Genomic DNA, 15,978 nt, shown 5'->3' with positions numbered 1-15,978 from the left:
TCTGAAAAGAACCAAGGGGACTCATCATTTACTAGGCAAAGGACTGCACTCTTTTACTCTGGTAGAAAAAGAAAGCTTACTCATAAGTAAGTGCATCTCTACCTGTTCTCATCATGAGAACAGGTGACTTACTTCATGAAATTCCTTTTCTTACCCGGTCCCACTAACTTTATCAGAAAACAAGTGTCATGTCCTCTTTGGAAACAGAAAAGTAAATAAAAGCAGCAAACATATACCGATTCTGGCATAGACAGAGATAAGCTATTTTATGTGAAGCAGTCTTCATTTTGCATGGTGAATTCAAAGGTACAGCACAAACAAAGCTTGTCCACAGATTTGAACTTCCTGTTGGCATTTTATGTCCAGTTCATAAGTATGAAGAAAAGAATAATCACTGGGAATCAGAAAGTATTGAATGAATTATCTCAAACAGAAAAACAAACGATGAGACTCAGACACCAAGAATCAGATTAGTACTTCATTCCAATTGTGACTTTGTATTACACTGTATCCCCACATGTATCCTAGTAATAGGAATAATTATATGGTTAGAGACCTTACAATACATATTTAAATAATACAACTTACATAACACAAAGGAAAATTGTCAGTGTGTATTTTCTACTATTAAAAACTGAACTCTATTAATATTCATTGCATAGATTATAGTCATTAAGACCTTTTGGACGAAAGACTCTAAACACATTTTCTTGTTTTGACAAGTTCACGTTATTCATCATTGAATGATGTGAGGGGATGTTTCTGTCAGCTTTGTTTTCAATATGCATTATTCTCATTTGCAATCAATAACTTGACTGGCAGGCAATTCCCAGGGAGGTAGAGAGAGTAAGGATATTTAACTGCCAACTTTGCATGCCACATCATTTAACTGTACTGCTCAAGCTTCTTTAAGATGACACCACACAGAAAATACAACAGACCAGAGCTTCATAATTGGCTTCCTTTTTACTTTTGATATTTTTTTTCTTATGAGAAGTAGTTATGGTACATGACTTGTTTGTGATGTGTTCTCATTCTGATTTAGCTGGGAAATGAGGAGAAAGCATATTTTCATCAAACCAATCTAAGAAATGTCATGATACTTGGAGCTTTAGATATTGATTGAAGTCCTAGTATTATTGGAAAAGTTATCTCACACATATTAAATACTGTTCTAACGGGTGTTACACGATATTATCTTGTTTATCCTTGATCCATCCCTTGTCAAGAATTCAATGTTGCTGTGTTCACATATGGAAATCCAAATAAATGTATTTTCTCTCAAGGATTTGAAATTAAAAACAAAAGTCTACATAAGTAAAAATCTCTCTCTTACAAGCCTCAGTTGATCAGAGTAAAAGGAGAGTTGAATTTCTATTAACAACATATGTTAAAAATGAAACTGTTCTACGATATTTATATTTTAGTTAAATGAAAGCAAGTATGGAAATATTCTGAAAATATTGAGTCAAGTCTGAAGAAACACAGACAGACAAAATTGGCAGTCAAACTGCCAAAAACAATGCTAAAAATAAATATGTGTTCTGATTTAGTACCATAGAATTTCTAGCAACCATAATCAGAATCATTTCCATAACTAGAATATCATCTTTTATCTATCTGGGGTCTACCTGAAGACAACCTTACAGACACATTCAGTAAACAATGATTTTAAGTGTTTTTATCAGCCCAGTGGCTCATGCCTGTAATCTTAACTACTCAGGATGTTGAGATCTGAGGATTGTAGTTCAAAACCAGCCAGGCAGGAAAGTCTGTGAGACTCTTATTTTTAATTTAATCACAGAAAAAGCCTTAAGTGGCACTGTTGTTCAAGTGGTAGAGTGTTTGCCTTGAACAAAAGGATCTCAGAGATAGCACCCAGACCCAGAGATCAAGCCTCAGGACTGGCAAAAAAATAAAAAGAAAGAAAGAAAGAAATTAAGAAAGAAAAGAAACTATGAAAGAAAGAAAGAAAGAAAGAAAGAAAGAAAGAAAGAAAGAAAGAAAGAAAGAAAGAAAGAAAGAAAGAAAGAAAGAAAGAAAGAAAGAAAGAAAGAGAAGAAAGAAAGAGAAGGAAGGAAGGAAGGAAGGAAGGAAGGAAGGAAGGAAGGAAGGAAGGAAGGAAGGAAGAAGTCCATGTCTTTGTTTTTATTAAAAGTCTATTATACTATTTAAAGTATAATAATATGTAGTAAATCATATTTGCAAGAGCAATGCTGTTAACTGATTTAAACCTAAATTAGCTAAATGTCTAATGAATGTATAAAGGAGCTTTTCAAGGTGTGGTCATCAGGAAGTAAGGAATAATAGAACATTGCAAAGATACTTTTGTTTCAACTCTAAACCTAGAATCTAAAGATAAGACTGAAACTCAGAAATTTCTGTTTCAATAAGCTTTCTGAGAGAATTTTGAGCATGTTAAGTTTACAAGATTGAGAATATATTTAAAAAGAAACCCGGTTATCAAACTTGTGCATCAAATTATAAAACTAAAGTGTTCATTTTTCTAGTTACCAAATAATAATTCGTAGTTTTTTATTTTTTTAAAAAAGATTTGAAATATAAACACAGTTTAGGAAAAGTCAGCTTTTTAAAAAACATGTGGTTGTTTGGAAAACTCATTGGCTCTGATCCAATGTATTATAAAATCATTAGGCACTAATTCAATTTAAAGGAAAAAATCATAGTAGTTTTTATAAGAAAAGGCTTGTTATAATGCAGATTCTGATCAGTAGAGTTATAGTAAAATATATAAGACTTATACTTTGATTTTCACCATCTGAATCATGTTTCCACCTTTTTGCTTTATATATTTTTTTAGATAGGGTCTCTCATTTTTGCCCAGATTGGTCTTAAATAGCCATCTTTCTACATCACCTCTAAAGTAGCTGGGATTTCAGGTTTACACCACAATCACTGGCTAAAAGAAGGCTAATGAATTAAGTTTAAATGCCACATATACAGGAATTTGTAGGACCAATGGGCACTAATACATGATTCTTTAAATCCAGAAAGGAAGGAGCCATTGAAGTTAATCATGAGCATAAAAACCATTCAAGTTGATAGTCAATCCTGAGGTTCTGAGCAAAGTATCATTCAAAAATAAAGTCAAAAAATCCCTGTGTATGAAAATAACTAAGATTTCCCCCCTAGCAGAACTACCTTACTATAAAGGTAATAGTAAGGGAAATTCTTAAAATGAGGTAATTGATAACTTAAGTCTAGTCTTCAGCAAACTATATAGAAGATTGCTTATGGTAAATATCAGATAATTGAATTATAGGCTGGAGCTACCTTGTCTTTTGTTTTTAGTCTTTAATTGTGAAAGTTTATGGGTACCATATGGTAATCCAATTTATGTGTCTAGAGAGCAATGATAAAATCAAGGCAGTAAGTATTTCCAGATTCTTAAACATCTTAAAATATTTTAATTAACATGTGATAACTACAGGGTAATTTAAACATGTATCAAATCAGGAAAACTAGTACTTTTAAATCTCATCAGTACTTTGTGTTTGAATCCTTCATACTTCTCCTGTCTTATAATAATTTACAAAAATAAAATTATGCAGAATAGTACAGAAATATGGCAGAGAATATTAAACAACTTACAAAATTATTAGAATTTACAGGTGAATTTAGCAAACTTCCTTGACTGAAATTTACAAACATTACATTAATTAGACTTTCATAATTGAAAATTAAAGTAATTATAATATCACCAAGCTGCAAAATAGGAATAAACTTCCCAAAAAGATATTTACTGAAAGCTGTAAAACATCACTAAGAGTAATATATTGAGGAATATATATGTTCTTCCATCTTTGAGCTGAGTGTTTGGGCAATGTCAATTCTCCTAAAATTGATTTACAGATTCACTGGGACTACCATAAAATTCTCAAGAAGGTTTTTCAAAAGAAGCTGGCTTCTGAGCTTCATTATATGTGCCAAAACAAAGGAGTTGAAGAAGCAAACAATATTAAGAAAGAAACAAGGTTTCATGTATTTATTATCTAATTTCAAATGCTAATATAAAGCTACAGTCATAAAGATGTGGTATTCACATAGAAATAGCGCTTTGTGTTGTACAGCCCAGCCCACAAAGAGACATATGTATGCTTACATGATTTCTGTTCAAAACAATCCACACAAAGAAAAGAGGTATCAAATCTTGTTTGCCTGTTCCAATTTTGGGAAATATTTTTAAATGAACAATATTTTAAATATTTCAAGCATAATGGCACAAATAATTTCTATTAGATAGTGATTATGAAGAATACCTGTATAATCAATTTATCAATATATTATTTATAAGAAAAGGAAATTGTAATATCATACACAATACACTTCACAGGCACAGAAGAGTTCTTTATTTTCTGAAGGGGGAGAGCAAAAATTCACTTATTCACAGGGGAAGAAGAGTTCTAAATGGACTTAATATATGTTTCTTAAAACTCCTTACAGAATCAAATGGATGTGTGTACATGCATTTTGAAGGCAGAAAACAATGACAGAATTTTTCATTGCAATAAAGAAACTATGTGTGCTTGTTGACTGTTTACATTTCTCTCTCTCTCTCTCTCTCTCTCTCTCTCTCTCTGTGTGTGTGTGTGTGTGTGTGTGTGTGTGTGTGTGTGTGTGTGTGTGTGTGTGTGTGAATGTTACACTGCTTCTAACACTTGGGTTGGGGCAGCCAGCCCTCACACATAAAGTATTGCATCTTGCTCATGAATTCCTCAGGCCTGCTCTATTTCCCAGGGGCAAGAGCTTTGCCCAAGTTTCAACGGACAATACTTGATTCTCAAGTCTCTCCCTCTATGTATACACTCCAATCCTATTACAAAAATAGACCTAGTCTAATCCTCTTACTATCAGGCATTCAATAACCTACACAATCCCTCCATAGGTGTTTCTTGGTAGAGGAGCCTTGCTTCAGAGTTAGCAGAGACCCTGACTCTCGTGTTTCCTTTTATGTTATTCTGCAGTATTCCTCAAGTCGGTGTCCTTTGATCTTTCTGTGAGGGCTAATGATTTATCACTCTCTGTCTCACTCTATCCGGCAAAAACCCCACTGTATTATATTCTCTCCAAGCTGGACAGGATCTAAAGTAAGATCAATCTGCCTTTGGAACCTGCAGTTCTCACCCCTGGATAACTCCTGAGCCTTGGGTTTCTGGTAGAAATGCTTTTACTGCCTGTCTTGAGGGCTTGATTTTAACTTTTCAAATGGGTCCCTGTCTGAATTTATATGTGATTACACACGTTCTCCAGATTTACATCTCAGAAATATGTATTTCCCTCTTTTACTTTTTCCAGGATCAGTACTTTATACTGCATTGGAAACTTGCTGAAGATTTCTGAACCTACACACTGTAATAAACAGTAGTTTCAAATCTGATTAAAAATAATCTAGGCCAGCCGCTGTGGCTGACCCTTGTCATTCTAGCTACTCAGAAGGCTGAGAACTGAGGATTGAGGTTCAAACCAGCAGGTGTATGAAAGACTATGACACTTTAGTTTCAATTAACTATCAAAAAGCTGAACATGGCTTTAGAGCTCTACCCTTGAGCACAAAAGCTCTGGGACAGTGCCCAGGCCCTGAGTTCAAGCCCCAGTATCACAAAAACATTGAATTGAAAGACTAGTTTGTCACTCACCATGAGCAGGAACTTTACGGCATTGGAAATAGCAGGTCAGCTCCCTCATTCATGGTGCTGCGGAGTATGCTATTCTTGGTGTGTGTCCCGTGTTGTCTACATTGCACCCTGCTCTTTGACAACAGGGCTGTCACTTTCTATGATGACTTCAGAAACATGTCAGTTCCTCTGGTCGCAAAAGCTCAGCGTTCACACTTTCAGACACCTTTCTTTCATGTTTTTTTTAATATGTTAAAAAAATACTATTTTGCTAACAGACCCAATAGCCTTGTGCAGCACTAGGATCTAAGGAGAGTAAGTACCTTTCTAATGATTTTCAAAACTAAATAAATAAAATGTCTGACCCCTATTATTCCAGCAACAATTTCTTCCTCTGTGCTTTGTATGACAGTGCTCAGATGATTTCTCTACCCTATTGTCCCCCCACCTCTTGTTTTTTCTGCAAGATATACTAGGGATCTTAAAGGTTATTCAAGTCCTGGGTTTATTTTGGTTGGAAAGGAAACACTGTCACATTTAGAAATGTCACTCTCACTGCTGGTGTATGAAATGTCATTGATTTTTATGATAATACTATTTGTTTCTATGTAAGCATATTTTGTTTAGCTTGAGCAGTAGTAGTTTTGTGGTTTAACATAATTTGTTAAGTGCATCATGTGCACTTTAACAATCCCACTAATGTCTTCATATGGATGGAGATTGTAAGCATTCTTTCATTTATAATTTTAAATTAGATTCCATGGACTTTTTCTTGAGTCCCCGTTGGAGTTAATTGTATTACCATCTGTATTTTTCCATGAAATTCTAACTTAGTAGAAGTACTTAAGTTGTCCATAAACATGATTCATTGATGGTTCAATTTTCTAATTATAATTATTTTTAAGTGTCTACTAGTAACTCTATCAGTATTATTAAGTATATTTAAGTGTTTAGTCATAATTGAATTTTGGATAATATGTTTGTCAATTTCTTGTATTTCTTATTCTATAGTTTTAAGTCATAAAAATCCTATCATCTGGGTTATGCCAACTGAGTTTTGTAGTTCCAGATACAGCATACTACAGCAATGTAGGAGCTTTAAATGTTATTAATTCAAGTAAGGTTCCTTGTTTTGTCTTATAGGAAGGTCTATAGGAAAGATTATCTTCCTGTAGTGGAGGATGGGTGTTCTACTCCATTATAACTGATACATTACTAGATTGCTTCAATTCATGAGGTTTGGATTTTTCTTTTAAAGGAGTTCTGTTCTGTGGTTTCACCTAAAAGCAGGCTTCTATCCTATACAGAATACTAAATCACAAACTTCCTAGGTCTTTATTCCATGTTCTGTGCTTAGTTTCTTATTTTCCTCACCAGTACTGAAGAGGATGGCTAACAATTATCAGTAGGATTTCCAGTGAGAAATTTGGAACTTCTGTGGTTTCATTCTTCTTGGAACCTTAGTGGTTCAATTGAAACCTTTGAAAAGTAAAAGATCTGAGTGACTTCTATCTCCCCTGCCCAGTGATATCTTCGTAGGTTCCTATTTTTCACTTTATATTTTATACTTGATCTTACAAGTGGAGATGAGTACCATCAAATGTCTTGAAATTGCCACTTTCCTAAAATTGCCTCTTGGACCAAATTGGAAAATTAAACGCAAACAGCTGTAATAGGTCACCCTCTACCAAGTTTTCTTAGGTTCCAGGACAGGAAATGCAGAGTGCCAAACTGAATGTCTTTTATTCTGGACTACAAATGAAGGCTCTGTGTGAAACAATAAGAGTTCATGAATAGGCCCGTGAGAATTGTCATTCTCACTCATTCTTGTTACAGTACTATGAGCTGGGTTTTTGGATCTAGGAAGGAGAACACCTAGGAAGTTTCAAGTTTCAGTGTACCTAGAGAAGCTGCAGCCCAAGTCAAGACACAATTTAAAAACTGGAATTTATTTCTCAAATTGTATAAATAAATTTACCAAATCTGAACAGTTGTTATTTTATGCTTACTATGTTTAAGAAATCAACTTTTAATTTCCTAGAGAGAAATAAAAAAGGATAGAAAGCCTTATTTATGAAAACCATTGGGAAGTTAGAAACTTATTTGCAATTATTCTGCATAATTCTTCCATAAGTACTGAGGGTGTAGTTATTCTGAAATGTCTACAACTGCTCAGAATCTTTCTCTCTCTCTCTCTCTCTCTCTCTCTCTCTCTCTCTCTCTCTCTCTCTCTCTCTCTCTCTCTCTCTATCTATCTATCTATCATCTATCTACCTACCTACCTATCTACCTACTTATCTATCATCTATCTTCTATCTATTTATGTATCATCTGCATATATCATCATCTACCTATTTCATCTGTTGATGTATTATAATGCCATAAGAATCATTATGCCATCATAAGATATGGAAGTAAGTAAAAACAATTTAAGTTGTATACCATTAGTATTTACAATTTATTAACTGAGTTGAAGAGGTTTAGCTGCCACAAGGAAATTAATTCTGACAAAGTAGATATAGATATATTAGTAAATTTTGAAGCAACTTACATATTGTATTATATATTGTACTACAGTCATTATATATGCATCTTAGGATATTTAGTATGAAGACTAGAGGGAGTGATGATAGAAAATTAACTTCTATGTGATAGAAAGTTAACATGGCTTTCAATAGTTTGTAGAGACCATTAGCCTTAAATACATGGAATCTCTTTCCTGAAGGATTTATTCAAAACCAATTTTTTCGGGGGGGGGGGTGTCCGGTCGTGGGCCTGAACTCTGGGCCTGGGTGCCGTCCCTCAGCTCTTCAGCTCAAGGCTAGCGCTCTACCACTTGAGCCACAGTGCCACTTCCAGCTTTTGTTTTTCTGCTTATGTGGTGCTGAGGAATCAAACCCAGGGCCTCATGCATGCAAGGCAAGCGCTCTACCACTGAGCTACCTTCCCAGCCCTTAAAACCAATTATTATTGGTACTGCTTTTCTATTATTGATTTGTTTTATTTCTCAAGACTTCTCTCTTCCTCTCTCCATCTCTCTTTCCCTGTCTTTCTTTCTCTCTCTCTCTACTAATTATGTTTATTCCAAAGTTAGTATATTTTGAATTCCGAGATGCTAGCCATGATTGTCACTCTGTGGTTATTTTAATGTTTAGAAGAGCTATTCAAATCAACTTCTTTCATCATTAGCTCTCATGACACTACTATATGTTCACTCAAATTTGAAGATTCAAGTTCATCACCATAGTCAATTTCTTCTGGGTTCATCTATTTTTCTCAGCCCAGGGGAGTGTCCTCACAGTCTCATATACAAACTTCTTTTTCTTTTGTGTCACCACAAAATCTAATAATGTTAATATAATTGGTTATATAACATTGATCAAAGGGAAGATGTTCTGAGATCACAGAGACCCTTACAACTTTGCTCATTATTTTCTTCACATATGACATGTTTTCTGTAATTACTGGTCTATTAAAGAAGTAAACGCATATGTGTATTTATATCCATCCAAAAGAAGTTTAAAGAATAGTATTACAATGTTTTGTAAATTCGTGTTTCTCTCTCTCTCTGTCTCTCTCTCCCTCCTTCTTCTGTATCAGTGTTGCTGGTCTTGGACCATTGCCTATATGCTGTCCCTTAGCTCAAAGTTAGTGCTTTATGACTTGAAACACAGCTCAACTTCTAGTTTTCTAGTGGTTAACTGGAAATAAAATCTCATGGACTTTCTTACCTAGGCTGGCTATGAGCCAAATCATCACAGCCTCCTGAATAGTTAGGATTATAGGCATGAGCTACCAGTGAAAGGTTACAGGGTTTTTTATTGGATATATTTGGGGAGTAAAAGATAACATATTAAAACCTGTATTTACATAGTGAAATACTTGTTAAGGTAAAGATTATGAAAATATTCATCATTTCACGGTTAGTTTATAAGAACCCATAAAAACTCCTTCCTATGGAAAGTTTCATTATTCAATTAGGTGTTACTAACTGTACTTACCATGTTGAACATCAAGTCTCTATTTATTTAAGTGAACACAGTAGTTTCAGATAAAATCTATGGATAATTGAGATTGCAATGCTTTTAAAATAAGTAATCACAAAAAATACTTTGTATGATAACTATAAAGTAGTAGAGTAATTTTTAAAGTACGTAACAAGAATTAGAATTACAAACACTTATGTTAGATATTGAGACATAGCTCCACTAGTGGTTTTCAAGTGGTTAGTTGGAAATAAAAATCTCATGGTAACAATTAAAAGAGAACAGAAAATTTAAGCAGAAAGAATTATGAAAATAAATCAGTGGTACAATTCTCTTTTTCTAAGTATATTTTAGATACCTAAGCCTAAATCCAGATTCTCTCTCTATGAAACTATGATTCTCTCTCTATGAAGTTAGTAGACTACTTAGAGTGAATAATTAAGAATGAGTCAATAAGATTGTGAACTGTATGAAAAATAATGGTCACAATAACATATGAATTAATTAAAAGCTAACTGGGTTATATCTATACAAATTAAATTGAATTAGTATGATGATTCTTGGGATTCATAAATCCATGTATATCTGAATAAAACCATTCTGCCATAATATTTAAGTAATTATTTTAAATGCTTAACTTGAAATAATTTCAGTTATGGAAACTTCATAATGATATCTTTATGATTTTTTAATGTCTTAGAAGAAAAGGTAAGCAGAATTTATCTTTCAGGTGATTGTTTCTAACACATTTATAAGATTATTTCTTTGTTGCTTTGTATGTCCCTCCCCCATGGTATAACCCCTGCTTTTACTGTATTTGACGTTGGTATAATTTGTGGAGGGGAAGGGAAAAAACAAACCGTTTAGATAGGAATACAGGTGGATCCATTGCAAGAATGAGATGTACAAGTCGTTATGTGGAAAAATGAACTTTACAACTTTGGTGCGGGGGGGGGGGGAGGAGGATTTGGTGGGGGGGTGGGGGGAGAATGGGAAGGGATGGGAAGGAGAAACAAAGGAGGAGACTACAATGCTTGATAAGAAATGTACTCATTATCTTGCCCATGTAATTGTAACCCCTCTGTACAGTATTTTCATAATAAAAAATAAAAATATCTTATCTTTTATATGTGAGAAAAATATTCCTTACATGGTAAATGAGGAATAAGACATATTCTTCCTTTAGTTAAGAAAAAAAAGTTTATTCCAACTGTTTTACTTCGATGACCAAAGTGTGTGGCATGGGGATTTCTATTATATGAACAACACCGATGGTAATTAATTTCTGCTTCCATATTTATCGTGATACTTGGATTAGCCTCCATTAGATATCAAAAAGCATGAAGGGTTCTGAGCCTGTCACTGAACATGTGTCCAACATAAACCCTGTTATTCTGTTTTTAACTCTTCCTGGTAGAGAGTATTTTCAAAAGATGTGTCTCTTTGGATCTGTTAATGAATAAACATAAGAAGTAAATCATAGTATGTAACAAAAAGATATGCTAATATTTTAAATATTACAGTTCAAGATTTGGCATCTCTTAGAGCAGATTATCACCGCTTCAGGCAGTGTGCTTCGCTTATTTTATTTGGAAAACAAAAGCATCACAGTGGCCTCATTTGTAGCCTTGAGTGTTTTTTCCACATCACAGCATCACTTGCAATTCTGAATGACCATGACAGTCACAGGCATTTATAGTTAAAGTACTTTAAGTCAAGATTGGAGCCTGAGCTTCCAGATTCAATATGAATGCTCAGCCAAATGTGAGTTTCTGCTAAACCATGATTATTTTTATTAGTATGTCTTGTACATATATTCAGGATATACTTATGCTAAAATTATTTATCTTTATCTGAAACTAAAACTAGCTGAGTACTATGTATTCTTACTTTCTCAACCTGTCAAACTTAATTATGGTTCATTGACTAACATGTGAAGATATTGGTAGCTAGCCTTCTACCTATTCTTAGAAAGTCAAAGCAATTTCTTATTCTCTTAACTACAAAGCCTCTTGGAGTTCAATTAGACAAGCAGTAAGTAATATAGATTGTCCCATTCTATAAGACTTAATTAAGTTATATAATTGATGTATTATAAACCATTTAAATAGATTAATATAATAAATGTCAAATTTTTAACAATTAAATAGAGTTCATTTACCATGATCTATAAAGCTCCTAAATTATGGACACTATGAAATACTTCTTGTATTTGTCATTTACAATTCAGATTTCATTTTATTAAACATAATGTTAAGTAATAATATAATACATTTCTGTAAATTAAAGCTTATTCAGTGATATTTTTAATCTTTGCCATTGGCAAAATGATTACAATGATAATGAGTTAATAATGAACATATAATTTTTTTGGTTGGTTATGGGGCTTGACCTCAGGGCCTTGGTGCTGTCCATGAGCTCTTTTGTTCAAGGCTAGTGTTCTACCACTTTGAGCTCTGGCTACACTTCCAGTTTTGGAGTGGTTAATTGGAGATAAGAGTCTCATGGGAACTTTTCTGCCCATGCTGGCTTCAAATCATGATCCTCAGATCTCAGCCTCCTAAGTAGCTAGGTTTAGAGGCATGAGTCAATAGCACCCCAACACACAAAATATTTTAAGACTATAAGCAATTTACATTATCTAAATCCAATCCAATCATCAACCATCAATTAATATTAATAAACAATGCATAAATGTATACAAATATTTCAAAACAATTGAAAGGAATGACATTGAACAAATTCATTGTGCTTATAAACTGCTTTGTTAAATGACAACTCCTTTGTACAACTCCTTAAAGACAATGAAATAAATAAATCAGAAAAGTTAATATACTAACTCAGTAAATAAATAAACAACTGGGAAATGCTAAGTCTTTTCATTAGTGGCCGGAAAGCATTAATGGCAGCCAGAGAAAAGACAAATTATATACATATATCTGGAATCCCACTCACATTTGGAAATTTTTGTTTCCTGACATTTTATTGGATTGTGAGTTTATATTTCTAAGGAATTATACCTGATATCTGGAATCTGAAAGAATCATTCTCATAGCATGTCGAAGGAGAAATGTGATGCCCAGGGTCTAGATTAGGAGAAAGGACCAAGGCTTCAGGAAAAGTTGATGGACTGGTGCCAAATTAGTTAGACTGGATAAAGTTTTTGATACTATTATACTTTAGAATAACTGTAGAATACAGTAATGTACCTCAAAAAAGTTAGAAGAAAGGATTTTGAATATTTTTAGTATATAGAAATAATGAATATCTGAAGAGAAAGACTGAACATCATTTAAATAGAATGTGGTGCTCACATATATGGAATCACTACAGTAACAAGTATAATTTGTGTCTTTGTTTCTTTAATTAACCCCTGCTTTCACTGTATTTGATGTTGGTATAATTTGTGGAGGGGAAGGGAAAAAAAAAAACAAATCGTTTAACTAGGGATACAGGTGGATCCATTGCAACAATGAGATGTACAAGTCGTTATGTCGAAAACGACCTTCACAACTTTGGTGGGGGGGGAAGGGGGAGAGGAGGGTTGGGTGGTGGGGGGAAAGATGGGAAGGGATGGGAAGGGGAAACAAATGAGGAGTCTGCAATGCTTGATAAGAAATGTACTCATTATCTTGCCCATGTAATTGTAACCCCTCTGTACAGTATTTTCACAATAAAAAAAGAGAAAGAGAAGTTAACTATAAACAAACTCACTATAAATATTAGAAAAAGCTATATGTACAATATTATTTGTGTCATGTTAAAAACATCTATGGTTTTCATTCAAATATTATAACTTTTAATAATCTTATTTTCTCTATCCCATGAAGAGAAACATAGAACAAACTTCTGATTTTATAAATAAATTATGAGGATAATTAAAATCAAATTACAATGTATTTACCTTAGTAATATTTCTATATTCTTTCTTCTGTATGGAAATCTAAGAAGAGATTTCTCACTTAGATCACTGCTTATATCTAGTTATTGTTTTTCCATTATAGGCTTAATTAAAATAAATTCTATTTAATTCTGAAAAACTGAAGCTAGACACTGGTGATTCATACCTTTAATCCTAACTACTTAAGAAACTGAAATATGATTTTAGTTAGAAGCCATCTCAGACAAAAAAGAACTATGATACTCCATTTACAAACTATCAAAATAATGTTGTCCTGGAAGTGTGGCTCAAGTGGTACAGTGCCAGGTTGTTATTGAAAAAGCTTCAAGCCCTAGACCCAGGACCAGAGAACCCATATGACCCAGTAATCCCACTTTTAGACATTTACCCAAAAGATCACAGACAAGGCCATAATAAAGCTACCAGCACAACTATGTTTATTGCAGCATTATTTACCATAGCTAAGATATGGAACCAACCCAGATGCTCCTCAGTAGATAAATGGATCAAGAAAAAGTGATCTATCTATCTATCTATCTATCTATCTATCTATCTATCTATCTATCTATCTATGGAATTCTATGCCTCTCTCAAAAAGAATACTTCCCTATTTGTTAGGAAATGGAAAGACTTGGAAAAAATTATATTAAGTGAAGTAAGCCCGACCCAAAGAAACATAGGTCCCATGGTTTCCCTTATTTGCAATAACTAGTATATATCTAGAACAAGCAGAAGAGGTCAAAAGCTATGTACATATGACCATATAAGCTGATGCTAAGCTTAATGAGTCACAAGATAGGGCCACAAGAGATTTTATCTTTCTTATTGTTCTTTTTAGTGTACTTATAATGTACTATGTGGGGTTTTTTGTTTCTTCATATGATCCTCCCCCATGGTACAACCCCTGTTGTCACTGTATTTGATTCCAGTGTCCTGCACCTTGAATATACATTTTTCTAATTTGGGGAGTGGAAGGAAAAAAAACAAAATGTTGAAAAAGGATACAAGACGATTCATTATAACAATGAGATGTACAAGGCACTATGTTGAGAACAAACTTTACAACTTTGTGGGTGGGGGGAGAGAGGAGTTGGGTAGGTGGGGCAGAAAGGGATTGTAGGGGAAAAATAAAGGAGGTGGTAATAATGCTTGATAGGAAATGGACTCATTACCTTGCTCATGTAACTGTAACCTCTCTGTACAGTGTCTTTACAATAAAAATATATATTAAGAACAAGAAAGAAAGAAAGAAAGGAAGGAAGGAAGGAAGGAAGGAAGGAAGGAAGAAAGAAAGAAAGAAAGAAAGAAAGAAAGAAAGAAAGAAAGAAAGAAAGAAAGAAAGAAAGAAAGAAAGAAAGAAAGAAAGAAAGGAAGGAGGGAAGGAAGGAGGGAAGGAAGGAGGGAAGGAAGGAAGGAAGGAAGGAAGGAAGGAAGGGAGAGAGAGAGACAGAAAGAAGGAAGGAAGGAAGGGAAGGAAAGAAGGAAGGAAGGAAGGAAGGAAGGAAGGAAGGAAGGAAGGAAGGAAGGAAGGAAGGAAGGAAGGAAGGAAAGAAGGAAGGAAGGAAGGGGAAGGGGGAAGGGAAGGCAGGCCGGCAGGCAGGCAGGCAGGCAGGCAGGCAGGAAGGAAGGAAGGAAGGAAGGAAGGAAGGAAGGAAGGAAGGAAGGAAGGAAGGAAGGAAGGAAGGTGAAGGGAAGGGAAGGGAAGGCAGGCAGGCAGGAAGGAAGGAAGGAAGAAAGAAAGAAAAAAGAAGGAAGGAAAGAAAGAAAGAGAGAGAGAAAGATGAAAATAACAAGTTCGATATTTTTACTCATATACTTATTTACATACCACTTACAAAAAATTTAGATTGTATTATATGTGCAAAATGTGTTCTTTAGAATTTGTTTTCTTTTAAACTAAGGTGATCTATAAAATCTAAAAAAAAAAGGAAGACAATGTTAATGTGTAGGTTTGTATACATTAAATGTATTTTTTTGCAGGTAAATATTACTTAATGCCATAAGAAAATACATAAGCTTCCCTCAAGAGCTTTTTATATAGCAGTGATGCATACATCTATAGTCATGCTAAATAATTACTATTTTTTTTGTCGGTCATGGGGCCTGAACTTGGGCCTGGGCGCTGTCCCTCAGCTCTTCAGCTCAAGGTTAGTGCTTTACCACTTGAGCCACAGCGCCACTTCCGGCTTTTTCTGCTTATGTGGTGCTGAGGAATTGAACCCAGGGCCTCATGCATGCAAGGCAAGCACTCTATCACTGAGTCATCTTCCCAGGCCACTAATTAATTTTTGACATCTCATTTTCTTTGTTTTAATGGTTTGAGTTTATTTGTTTGAGTGAAGATGTTTATGTATGAGTTTATGTATGTTTATGTCTATTACACATTGTTTTCTTTAGAAACTTTCAGAAATTCTAATTATATTGATAAATAGATCCTGCAATGTAGTACGTTTGT

This window comes from Dipodomys merriami, unplaced genomic scaffold (assembly GCF_024711535.1).
Source record: "Dipodomys merriami isolate MVZ:Mamm:240054 unplaced genomic scaffold, mDipMer1.0.p SCAF_8, whole genome shotgun sequence".
Lineage (NCBI taxonomy): Eukaryota > Metazoa > Chordata > Mammalia > Rodentia > Heteromyidae > Dipodomys > Dipodomys merriami.
This window is presented reverse-complemented; position numbering follows the sequence as displayed.